Genomic DNA, 11,547 nt, shown 5'->3' on the forward strand with positions numbered 1-11,547 from the left:
GCAAGGGATTGATTTAGGATAGGACTCCTGGAAAAACGGATACTAATTACATAACATTTGTTTTAATGGACACTAATGATTTTTGTATATTTGTATTTGTATATTTTGTACTTTATGTTTTATTGTATACTTTCTCTTTTGATTTTAAAACACAACTGTGAGACAAGCAATGAAAGTATTGATATCTTAACAATTGAGGTAACAAGGTCCCAGAAAAAGTGACCAATTCATTGTCACACAACTTGTTACGGACTGAGTCAAGACATTTAGCTAGAATATTTTATGTCATTGTCTGATATCTATTGCACATGAGCATCAAATCTTCATCTGTTCATGTTTCAACCAGAATAAGGCTCAGAACCTGCTCAAGGTAAGTACATTACCTACAAACAACTTATAAGATGTTAAGATAAAATGAATTATCAGCAACTATCTCAATATGTATAAAAATTTCAACCAGATTTTTAGCTCAGTTTAAAATATACAGCAAATTACAAATAACTGCAGTAAAATTCATAAATATGTGTTGAATTTTAATGGCACCAAATTATTTTTGGAAATTGGCAGATTGTACATTGTGAATGTAAAAATAATTTTTAAAAAATCAGCATCTTCTTACCAGGAGCTTATGATGTTTTACTAACTTTGCTTGGTGTTTATCTCAGTCTACCTTCAATCTCCCTTTGTTTGTGGTTTGTCATCTTCTAAAGGGCTCTGTGCTGTCGTTTCTCCTTCTAACTTCGCTGCTGCTTCTCTTGGGAAAGATTCAGTCTGTGTTGCTTTGCATGTTTCAGAGGCTTATAGACTTCCTTTAGCAGTAACTCAATATTTGCTTGTTATTACTAGGGTTTACTGTCCTTTCTGCAAATGCCTATACCCTCCTGAATCACTATTTTCTAGTGGGATTTGTTTTCACATTAAAATATGTTTTTTGCTTTCTTCCCAAACAGGATCCCATGGTAGATACTTCTCCTTCACATGTTTAACTACTTTGGCTCTCTCAAAGCCACATATCCACTTGGTATTTGCATAGACTCCAATGGCCGACACAGCCTACTTTTACTGTTTCTACAGCATGGGAGAGACTTTCATCCACCCTTCGCTCAGGAAATCCTCTATTTTGAGCTGGAAAAAAAAATGCTGCTGAGCAAAACCACCAGAGTAGGTTCTTTTTAGGAAATAGGAAAACTGTGCTTGTTGGATATTTCCTTAAACTAAACAAGGCCATATATGAAAATTTGTGGCAATATGCCTAATTTCTTCTACTTTCAATTCTTCACCATACATTATTTGTGGTTTAAAATAAATATACAAATACAAATTCATTTTTTAAGAATTTTTGTTAGAGGTGAGACAGAACAAAATGAGAGATTTGTCATAAATAAAATGTCTTGCTAGGATGGTATGGTAGCTCTGAGTTGAAAGATGCCATAAATATTAATATTTGTTATTGACATAAATATTCAATATGTTTTTGTTCAACAGTAGGCATATATTTGTGAAATTCAATGGGGGCCACTTTAGTCTTAAAAGTAGAGAAGGGAGATCACTTGATGGCTTCTCTACAGACCTCTTCCACCATTCCCCATTAAATTAAGAGAAGAGAAAAGGAGAAATGCATAACTTGAGAAGGGAGCCTGGAATGTTTGCATCTTCTCAAAGAGTACAGTAATTCAGATCAACAAAGTAGGTTTATTTTATTTGGCCTTCACAGGTTCCTTTTCAAAAATTTTGGCTTATCTTCAAAGGATTGTTTTAATAGTTTAAAAGTTCAAACTCTCACACCTTAAACAAATAAAACATTGAAGTTACTGTTTGCCACAAAAATGGTTTTAGGAAAAACTAATCTAACTAAAAATTGGCACTGAGTGCAGAAAGTTCCATCACCTCAAGCAAAGCGTGCAGAGGGACTGGGTGGTGTAGAGCAGGAAAGGGTGGAACTCTGACAACTCCAGAAAATACACTAGTCTCCATTATCTGTGGTTTTGCTTTCTGCAGTTTCAGTAACCTGTGATCTAACGTGGTCTGAAAATAGGTGAGTATAGCACAGCAAAAGGTATTTTGAGAGACAGACCATATGCACATAACTTTTACTAAAGTATATAGTTATAATTGCTCTATGTTATTATTATTGTTAATCTATTAATGTGCCTAATTTATGAAATAAACTTCATTTTAGGTATGTGTGTATAGGAAAAAACAGACTATATAGGGTTTGGTATTATCTAGGGCTGCAGGCATCCATTGTGGGGGCTTGGAAAGTGTTACCCATGGATAAAGAGAGAATACTGTATCCCTTCCTTATCTTCACAAGTGCTGGGCCAAAATCTGGTATACTACTTTCTCCAAGCATTCTCCAGAGTCTCCCTATTTGAGAGCCTGGCATTCCGTTAATCCCCTTTGCCATAACCACGCTCTGAATATACTTGATTAGGGTCAGCTTTTCTCTGCCTCCCCTCCCTCCCTCTTTTCTTCCCTTCTCTTCCTTTTCCTTTCCTTCCTTTTTTCTTTCTCATCTCCCTCTCTTTCTTATTTGTCAATATCACATCCTTATCATCTTAAACATAAAATTCATGTGTTATTAGAATAAAGGAACTGTTGGGACAATGTTTCCCTACTTCACGATTTTTTTGGTCTTATATTGCTTTGCATGATATTTCTGAATGATATGATATTCATTAGAAAAGCAGCTAAAACATGTACTTCTTTGGAAGTAGGATGGGGAATCATCTAGTGTCACCTGTTATGTCTTTTTGTCCAGTGATAGTTCATTAGCCCAGGAACAAAGATTTTCCATTTATCATAATATTGGCAGAACAACTATGTGAGAGACTGTGCAGATGGTTTTCAGGAAATTCATTGGCTGCATAACTGATTAGTGTCAGGGTATTGCCTATGACTTACCCTTTTTGCCACTTCACACTTGGTGACTTATACCACGGAGGCTGATTCTTAGTGCTGACAACACTGAGGTCAAGAGCAGCCAGCCTCTTTGTCCCCAGGTGCTCACCATACAAAATCTAAATTTGGGTCCTTTCTTGAAAGTCTAGCACCACAGGGCACATGGGTCCCACATGACTATGAAGGGTGGAGCTGAGCAATAGTGCTCCTTTAGATAGGACATTTGTTCATCCATTCATTGGAGGCCAGCCACCATGTTCATTCACATGTTCTGACTAGCCCCTGTAGGCATTCGAGTTTGACACAATTGAAAGACAAGCTCATCTCATGTTAGTAATCATGTTTTTAAAAAAAATTCATGAAGAATAACAGACATAAGGTGTGCACACATTAGTGTACACCTCACTAAATTTTTGCACACCCACATAATCAGCATCAGGATTAAGAAATAAAATGTTATGAGCATCTTTGATGTTCTTGTGTGTCCTTCCAGTGACTGCTCACCCCCAACAACAGCATCCTGATGTCTCATTGGGGCTGGTTTTGACGGCATTTCTGAAATGTTTACTAACTCTTTAAGTATATGCTGCTTCATTTGATCCTTACAACACCACTGGGAGATTGGTAGGTCTAGGTAGTCAATCAGGTAAACAATATCACTTTATTCAATACAATTTTTCACTGCTTTCATGACGACATTTGGGCAGGGTATTTTGTGAATAACCTAGACAAAATCCACCTGAATGTCTCCTAACTTATTGAAATAACTAAACTTGAGACATTATATGACAAATATAACCCAACCCACTGAGAGCACCTGTTATTTCCAGCAGTAGGAGACTCAACTGTTGCTGAACTTCTCTTTTTTCCCCCTGAGCCTTTATTCATGTTGCTTGTTTGAAGGGCTCCTGCTTGCCATTCCTATTCGAAGTAAAGAATCCAGTTGTTAGAACATTTGATGTGGCTTTATGCTTGACTCTCAAAGGTTCATATATTGGTGAGATATTGCAACGCCCATGAAAATACTTAAAGCATTATTGTTAGGCTTAGTGTGAGACATGTAATATTTCCATTTGGGGAATTTATTTTGAAGGAAATGGCTCATTAGACCAGAAAATGCCTATTTTGCTTTCATTTTATTTTTTAGAAAATGCCTGTGCATGTTTGCATAGCAGGTAGAGTTAAAAACCCAGTGTAGCAAGACTTCAGCTGTTTTTTCTTCCCTTTCAAAAACAATAACGGAAAGGGAAATTTATATATAATATACATAATTTACTCAGATTTAATGAATGCATACAATTTTGCATCCTCAAGTATTAATTATAGAGGAATTTCTGTAATTTATGATGCATTAGAATATTAATTTTTTTAAGAGACCTTTGCCAAAGCCAATGGCAACTGTAGCTCTCATTTATAATAATGGAGTAACTGCACTGCAACTTGACTTTTTAATTCTAATTACATAATTGGACAATAACATTTGACATACCCCCAAACATAATGAACTCATTAAAAGGCTTTTTATTTGTTATTTTACAGTGGTTTAAAATTACTACAATGTTTTAAACAAAATTTTAGCCATTATTTTTCTTAGTCTAACAAATAGTAGTAGAGTTGTTTCTTAAGTTATGCCACTGTATATATCCGAAGTACCTGAAAATATGTTGAATTACAGTGCTCTTCTGTTTAAAAACTTTGTAAACTTGCCTGGTATTGTGTCTCAAGAATTACTAGATTTTAAGTTTTTTATTTTAAAGTTTTGGGGCTACAAGTGGTTTTTGGTTACATGGATAAGTTTTTAGTGGTGATGTCTGAAATTTTGGGGCACTTGTCACCCAAGCAGTGTACGCTGTACCCAATATGTACTTTTTTATCCCTCACTCCCCTTCCACCTTCCCAAGCCCCCAAAATTCATTATATTATTCTTATGCCTTTGCATCCTTATAGCTTAGCTCCCACTTATAAGTGAGAACATACAATATTTGGCTTTCCATTTCTGAGTTACTTCACTTCGAATAATGGCCCATTTTTCTCTTTTACAAAAAGGAAAACCAAATTTTTTCAAGGTTGATTTAAAGAAATAGAGCCAGTTACTGAATAGTGGAAGCTGGATTTTATGGTCTTCTTTTGGGGGATTTTTCCATATTTATCCCTACTGTACTCATAACTCTAACTCTTATCCTAATTTTGTCCTGAGAAGAGGATGTAGTGTTGTTCCAGGAATTCCACTCTGATCCAACTGTGAACGTGTGATCTTTACCTTAATAACCTCCAGTGCAGTTGAAATCAGGCAGTCAGAACTTAATTAAAGGATAACAAGGTGGAAATACAATTTTAAAAATAGCATAAACCAGACTATTTGGCTTCTGGGGCAGAACGTAATTTCAGCTTGTATTTTCTGACAGGGATACCATAGCTCTTTTGTAGCTCCCTACATGCCTGTCCTTAAATAACGGAAGACATATTTGATTACTGCTTCGTGGAAACACCTTTAGGAACATCTAGAACTCTCAAAGTCAACAGAACAATCTAGAGGCAGAAATAAAGTTGCCTCTTTTTCTTTCGCATTTCTTGTCTAAAGACCTTTGTCTTGGTGATTGATTGACAAAGGACCGCTTAGGAGAAACCTCACCTTCCGTAGATGCAGGCTCATAACTTGCAGCTGCCACAGGAGAACTATTTAGTAATCTCGTCCCTACCCTCCACAAGCATACAGAATGTGCACATACGTAGAAGACGGTCCATGTTTTGTATTTTCGACCCATTTGGGAAATCCTTTCATTTCTACATCACAGTGAGATACCCATATTTCTTGCTATCTGCTGGCAGAAAGGGGAGGGATTTTGCCATAGTGAGGGGGGTAATTTTTTTTTTTTCAAGCCTGCATCAAGACAGACCAACTAAAGATCTTGACAAATGTTTGTATAGCTATGCAACATAGTCATCTTTTGTTCCTTCCAAACCACGGGACTTGACATGTTGCACGAATTTTCTCCCTTTTCTAAGGCTCTACTCTCTATTGAAGGTGTTTCCTGTACTCTCTGCCCCATGGGAGATGGGGATTTTTCTGTGATCAGGTTTTTGTCAGCTTTGGACTGAGTGCAGGGTAAGCTCTGCTTCCTTAAAAACAGTATTAATTAACTCTTTTAACTGCCATTTATATATACCAAACTTAACCACGTTAAGGAAGAAGGAATTGTTTTATGTAGCCAGGAAAGATACTAAGATAGTTGTTCTTTTAAAGACTGATAGAGTTAACTATCATCTTGAATTATTGTCTCCATAGTCTCCACATGGCCAGGGACAGTGCAGGTGGAGGTAATTGAATCATAGGGGCGGTTTCCCCGTGCTGTTCCAGCTGGGGGGAACCGCCCCTATGATAATGAGTGAGTTCTCGAGAGTTCTGATGGAGCTGTTTTATAAGGGGCTCTTCCCCCTTCACTCGGTACTCTTTTTCCTGCTGCTCCGTGAGGAGGGTGCCTTGCTTCCCCTTCTCCTTTCTCCGTGGTTCTACGTTTCCTGAGACCTTCCCAGCCATGCTGAACAGTGAGTCAATTAAACCTCTTTTCTCTATAAAGTGTCCAGTCTTGGATATTTCCTTATAACAACAGGAAAATGTACTAATACAAAGAATATTCAATAAGGACTGGAACCAGTAATCCAGTACTACGTGATCTAACCTTGTACTGTTCATCTCCCATTTCTGCAGCTCTCTGCTTGGTTGCACTCTCTATGCAGTCTCTCTCTGCTCCTGGTAAAAAAAGATTTTTATTTGCCTCAGTTTTCACTTACTCTAGGCCAGTACTGACAATTTTGCTTGTCATGGCCTACGTCTTGGAACAATCACTGCTGAGGGTCAGTTCCAAATACTTGGGAGAAGGTCTGGAACCAGAAAAAGAAGGGGAAGGTGAGGAATTTTGCTGGCCCTCAAAAAACCAGAAAGAAAGAAAAGAAAATCTATAATAACTTTTCAGAAAGCAAAACCAAAATTCACTACAATGGAAGCTAAATATTTGTTCCCCTGAAGACTGATTTGATTCCCACTTTCACCTTTCCCCCAAGTGCTTTAACTTCAAAACTGATTAATTGCTTAAAATAGCTAGTTTACCAACACAGTAGGAGCAAAACAAATGAATAAAAATGAACATAGACTGGCTATTTCTATCTGGGAGAAATGGAAGAAATCACTTATTTTGACCAACTTAATTGCTATAGATAGTAACATGATTCATTTGATGGTAATATTGAGTTAGGATTGAGTAAGAAGGTGGCCTAAATATAGAGAATAATCATGCTGTGACCCAGCTCACCTGTGTTGTGGAGTGTATGCTACTTTATCTGGGGCAAGGGATCTTCAGGTGTTGTAGTTTTATGATTTAATCTAGGAGAAAGGGACCTCCAGGTGGTATACTTTTATGCATTTAATCTGGGGGAAAGGGATCCACAGGTGGTATACCTTTCCATCAGGTTCAAGCATTCAAGCATGCAGGAGACAACCTTCCCGTCAAAATTTGTTGCTGATAATCAAAGGAAACAGATATACTTCTGACTTCTTTTGTGATATCCCTAGAGAGCTGTCGCTATTGACATATACTATTTTTATTAAACCTCAACCGTTTGAGGCCACTGATTATTTCTTTTGTGAGAAGTAATGCCCACTAATTTCAAACATTAGAGAGGAAACAGACCAATTTAAGTAAAATAATTCACAGAAAACCAATTAGCTGACAACTGTTTTGCTGAAAGCCAATTTGCCAAATGACCAATTTGCCTAAAGTTAATTTGCTAAAAGTCAATTTACTGAATGACCTATTCTCCAAATTATTGAGAATTAAAAATAATTTTTGGTTTCACCGCTATTCCCACTTCTGCCAGTACCCCTTGTAGCCACTTTTGTCCAGATAGGGTGTTTGTCTCTAGGGGTAAAACAGCTACAAACTGTGCCAAGTTCTGTTGCAAGGTATTTGTTTGTTGGCCCTAGGGTTTATGTTTTTAATTCTAGAGAAAAGGAAACTAAGGCTTACAAAATTTAATTAAGTTGCTTATTTAAGTCAATTACGAGTCTAGACTAGTAAGTACAGAGGTTTCTCTGGCTCCAAAGCCTCTGCTGCTATCAGCCATTGTGTCATGCATTGCTTGATCATCTGTAGTGTTTCAAACTGTGACCACACCGGAGAAGAACTCGCCGGAGAAAAGTCCTTAAAAACCAAAAGCTTTAATGAAAAGAAATAAATCCAAAAATATAAAACCAGTGTAACACTCTGTGAGGGCATGGGATATTTGGATTGATAATATTCTGTTTAATTACATGTATTATACATTGGTAGAGATATTGAAACATGATAACATGAAAATATACAGTTCCACATTTTTATGGGAAAGAATGAAACTTCAGTATGTTTTTAGGTTAATTTGAAAGACTGCTGAGCTTGAAGTCATTATTCAGATCAGGAGGAGGTCAGATTCAGAGTTTACTTTGAGCCAAGGTCCAGAATATATTTAAAATACTGAGAGAAGAAAATTATGAATTCATCTGAGAAATTTTATCGGCTATCAAACAAAATTATTACTAATAAAACTTTTGGGAATAACTCCTAGAAGCTGGGGTGGGAGGGTACCATTACTTTGAATTAGCCCATTGTCAGAATGGCATCTTCCAGTGGTTGGCAGTGATTATTATCTTACCTCGAAGATTAACAGCCTAAGGTACAGTTCAATGACCTCAGACAACTGTGAAACTGAGGCTGAGGTGATACAGATCTGATGGGCTGAGGCATCCTTGAACCTAGGAAAGCTTGTGTCGTTTTCCAACAGTAACTATAGTAGAAAAAGGGCTACTAACTCAGATTTAATGCCTATTCTTTGGCAAGGGAGGAGATTTTCTGGCTAAGTGGTTACTAGCCCTTTAAGAAAAAGAGAATTTTAGAAACTGTCTTCTGGAATTCAAGTGGGAAACAGGACTACTGCACTATATATTGCATTGTGTATATTGCTCTCTGTGATAGTTTTGAATGAATTAGAAAATGAAGCACCTTTGAGGCATATGTACAATTTGGCCCAGGAAATCTGGGCTGCACTTAGCTCCCCTGTTGTCTTGGCCGAGAGTGTTTGTACAGAGAACTGCTCTATACGTGTTTTTGAGTGCTGCTCAACCATGTTTTTCCTTTCCTATGCCAAAATTGTAACCAACAAAATTACCACACTAATTACAATCTAGTTTGTAAAAGATCTCCAATTCAATTCCTTTATGCTTGCCAAACATTTTATGATATTATTAAGTTCTAATTGCTTTCAAATTGCTGATTGCCTATTCTTTCTTCGCTATTCACATTTATTTTAAATTAAATAAATTTATTTTATAGTATATTGATATAAAAATGACTCACGATCAATACGTTAAAAAAGCACACGAAGTCAGAAAATGTAACACCAATATATTATCTAACACTCTGTGAAGGAATGAGATATTTGGATTTAACCACACTTACTACAATCTAGTTAGAATCTAAAAGAAAAAAGAAGGGTATCTCCCAGCCTGCATTCTCCTCTTCTAGAAACAGCTAATGCAGGGCTAGGCATTAGGGATTAAATAATTTGCTGAAGTTCTAATCAATGGGGGAAGGATGGGGTTGATCCTTTGACTTAGGGACCTGCTTTCTAAAACACAATTACCTATAATTGCTTTTATTAGCTTTATATTTCCTCCACATACTTTTTTCTTAAGCGTTTTCAATCTTTCCATTTTTTCCTTTGGATTTTTCTGTTATTGCCACAGAAAAATTTCATCTTTTATTCTCTCTCCCTTTTGCTAGTTGGGAATCCCATATGATCCCAGTCAAATGAGTACAAGAATAAAGCTAATGATATGTCTTCATTAAATAAAATGAAAGTTTTACCTTTTGTAGTGAAATTAGGCAGTATGGGGAAGCAATGACATCAACCCTTAAAACACCTTGAATCCTCTTCAGAATCTATAATGACATCTTCTGTCTCTCCCTTTTATAATTAAAAATTTAATTTACCTTACGCACCAATGTTCAAGGGAAATTTCTTATTAAATTTTATTGTACTTCTTATTTTTCAAATGTATAGCAACTTTTACCTCACTTTATATGAATGAATTTGAGTATTGCTTCAAACTTTTTTCTTAAGCTCAAATACCTCTTTGGAGTTTATGTGCATAAAGTATGGGATAGAATCATAAAAGTGGCTTTATTTCTATGTAGTTGATTGATTCGTAATAGTTTATTGCATTGCAGTCAGTATTGTATGCATTACGGGGCTATATTACACTTAACTGCTTTCTGTGTAAGCCCTCTTATGTCTTTATGTATTTAATTTTATTGCATTTCAGCTTTGTACTCTATGGCATGTCTATTTACAATACAGACTGTTGGCTTATTTTAACATAAATTTAATAAATTTTAAAATTTTGTTATATATGGAAATTGGATGTAAAAAGTTTTTGTAGTGACAAAAACTTTCTATTTTGTCAAAATAGGCATAGTTTTGATAAAGTGGTGTAACCCCTATTTTACAGACTTTATGATGGGTATTTAATAAATTTTACTAACTTCGTCAAAAAATTTCAGAATGATAAATTTTTACAGAAAGTGGGAGTAAAAGCTTCTATTCAACCCTGTCCCAGACTCAGATCACCTTTAGCTTTTGCTTTCCTATAGGAGAATTGAGAAAGGTGTGACCCAAGAAATGCTGGTCTTGGAAGAGCTGTTACTTCTCCTTAAAGAGAGAATGTGCTCTATAAACTAATATGGCTTACCACTCTACATTTCCTATATAGTAGAGAATGTGATAAAATATAATTACATACTGCTTTAAGATTAAATGTAAGCTTAACCTTAATTCAAATTTATAATGTTTAAATCCTGCAGTTTTCTTAAAGACATGCATTTATTGCCATAGATTTCACTTTTTTTTTTCATTTATTTTATTGCATTTTAGGTTTTCGGGTACATGTGAAGAACATGCAAGATTGTTGCATAGGTACACATGTGGCAGTGTGATTTGATGCCTTCCTCCCCATCACCTACATCTGGCATCTCTCCCCTTGCTATCTCTCCCCAACTTCCCAACCTCCACCGTCCCTCCCCTATTCCCCCCAACAGACCCCAGTGTGTAGTGCTCCCCTCCCTGTGTCCGTGTGTTCTTATTGTTCAACACCCACCTATGAGTGAGAACATGCGGTGTTTGATCTTCTGCTCTTGTGTCAGTTTTCTGAGAATGATGGTTTCCAGGTTCATCCGTGTCCCTACAAAGGACACAAACTTGTCGTTTTTGATGGCTGCATAATATTCCATGGTGTATATGTGCCACATTTTCCCTGCCCAGTCTATCATCGATGGGCAATTGGGTTGGTTCCAGGTCTTTGCTATTGTAAACAGTGCTGCAATGAGCATTCGTGTGCACGTGTCCTTATAGTAGAACAATTTATAATCCTTTGTATATATACCCAGTAATGAGATTGCTGGGTCAAATGGAATTCCTATTTCTAGGTCCTTGAGGAATTGCCCCACTGTCTTCCACAATGGTTGAACTAATTTACACTCCCACCAACAGTGTAAAAGTGTTCCTATTTCTCCACATCCTCTCCAGCATCTGTTGTCTCCAGATTTTTTAATGATCGCC

The 11,547-nt window shown here is 36.5% G+C and overlaps 1 long non-coding RNA gene across 2 annotated transcripts in view; it reads right to left on the reverse strand.

Moving 5' to 3' along the window:
- LOC119472223 overlaps window positions 1–11,547 on the reverse strand; it is a 100,424-nt gene that overhangs the window by 6,933 nt on the left and 81,944 nt on the right. Inside the window, exons 3-4 of one of the 2 annotated variants that reach the window (XR_005201341.1) lie at window positions 6,694–6,783; window positions 3,719–3,822 (exon numbers count right to left, since the gene is read on the reverse strand). This is a non-coding gene — a long non-coding RNA (uncharacterized LOC119472223). The remainder of the gene's footprint in view (window positions 1–3,718; window positions 3,823–6,693; window positions 6,784–11,547) is intronic. The other variant, XR_005201342.1, reaches the window with a different exon arrangement.

The sequence above is a fragment of the Cebus imitator genome, unplaced genomic scaffold (assembly GCF_001604975.1).
Source record: "Cebus imitator isolate Cc_AM_T3 unplaced genomic scaffold, Cebus_imitator-1.0 Scaffold90, whole genome shotgun sequence".
NCBI lineage: Eukaryota > Metazoa > Chordata > Mammalia > Primates > Cebidae > Cebus > Cebus imitator.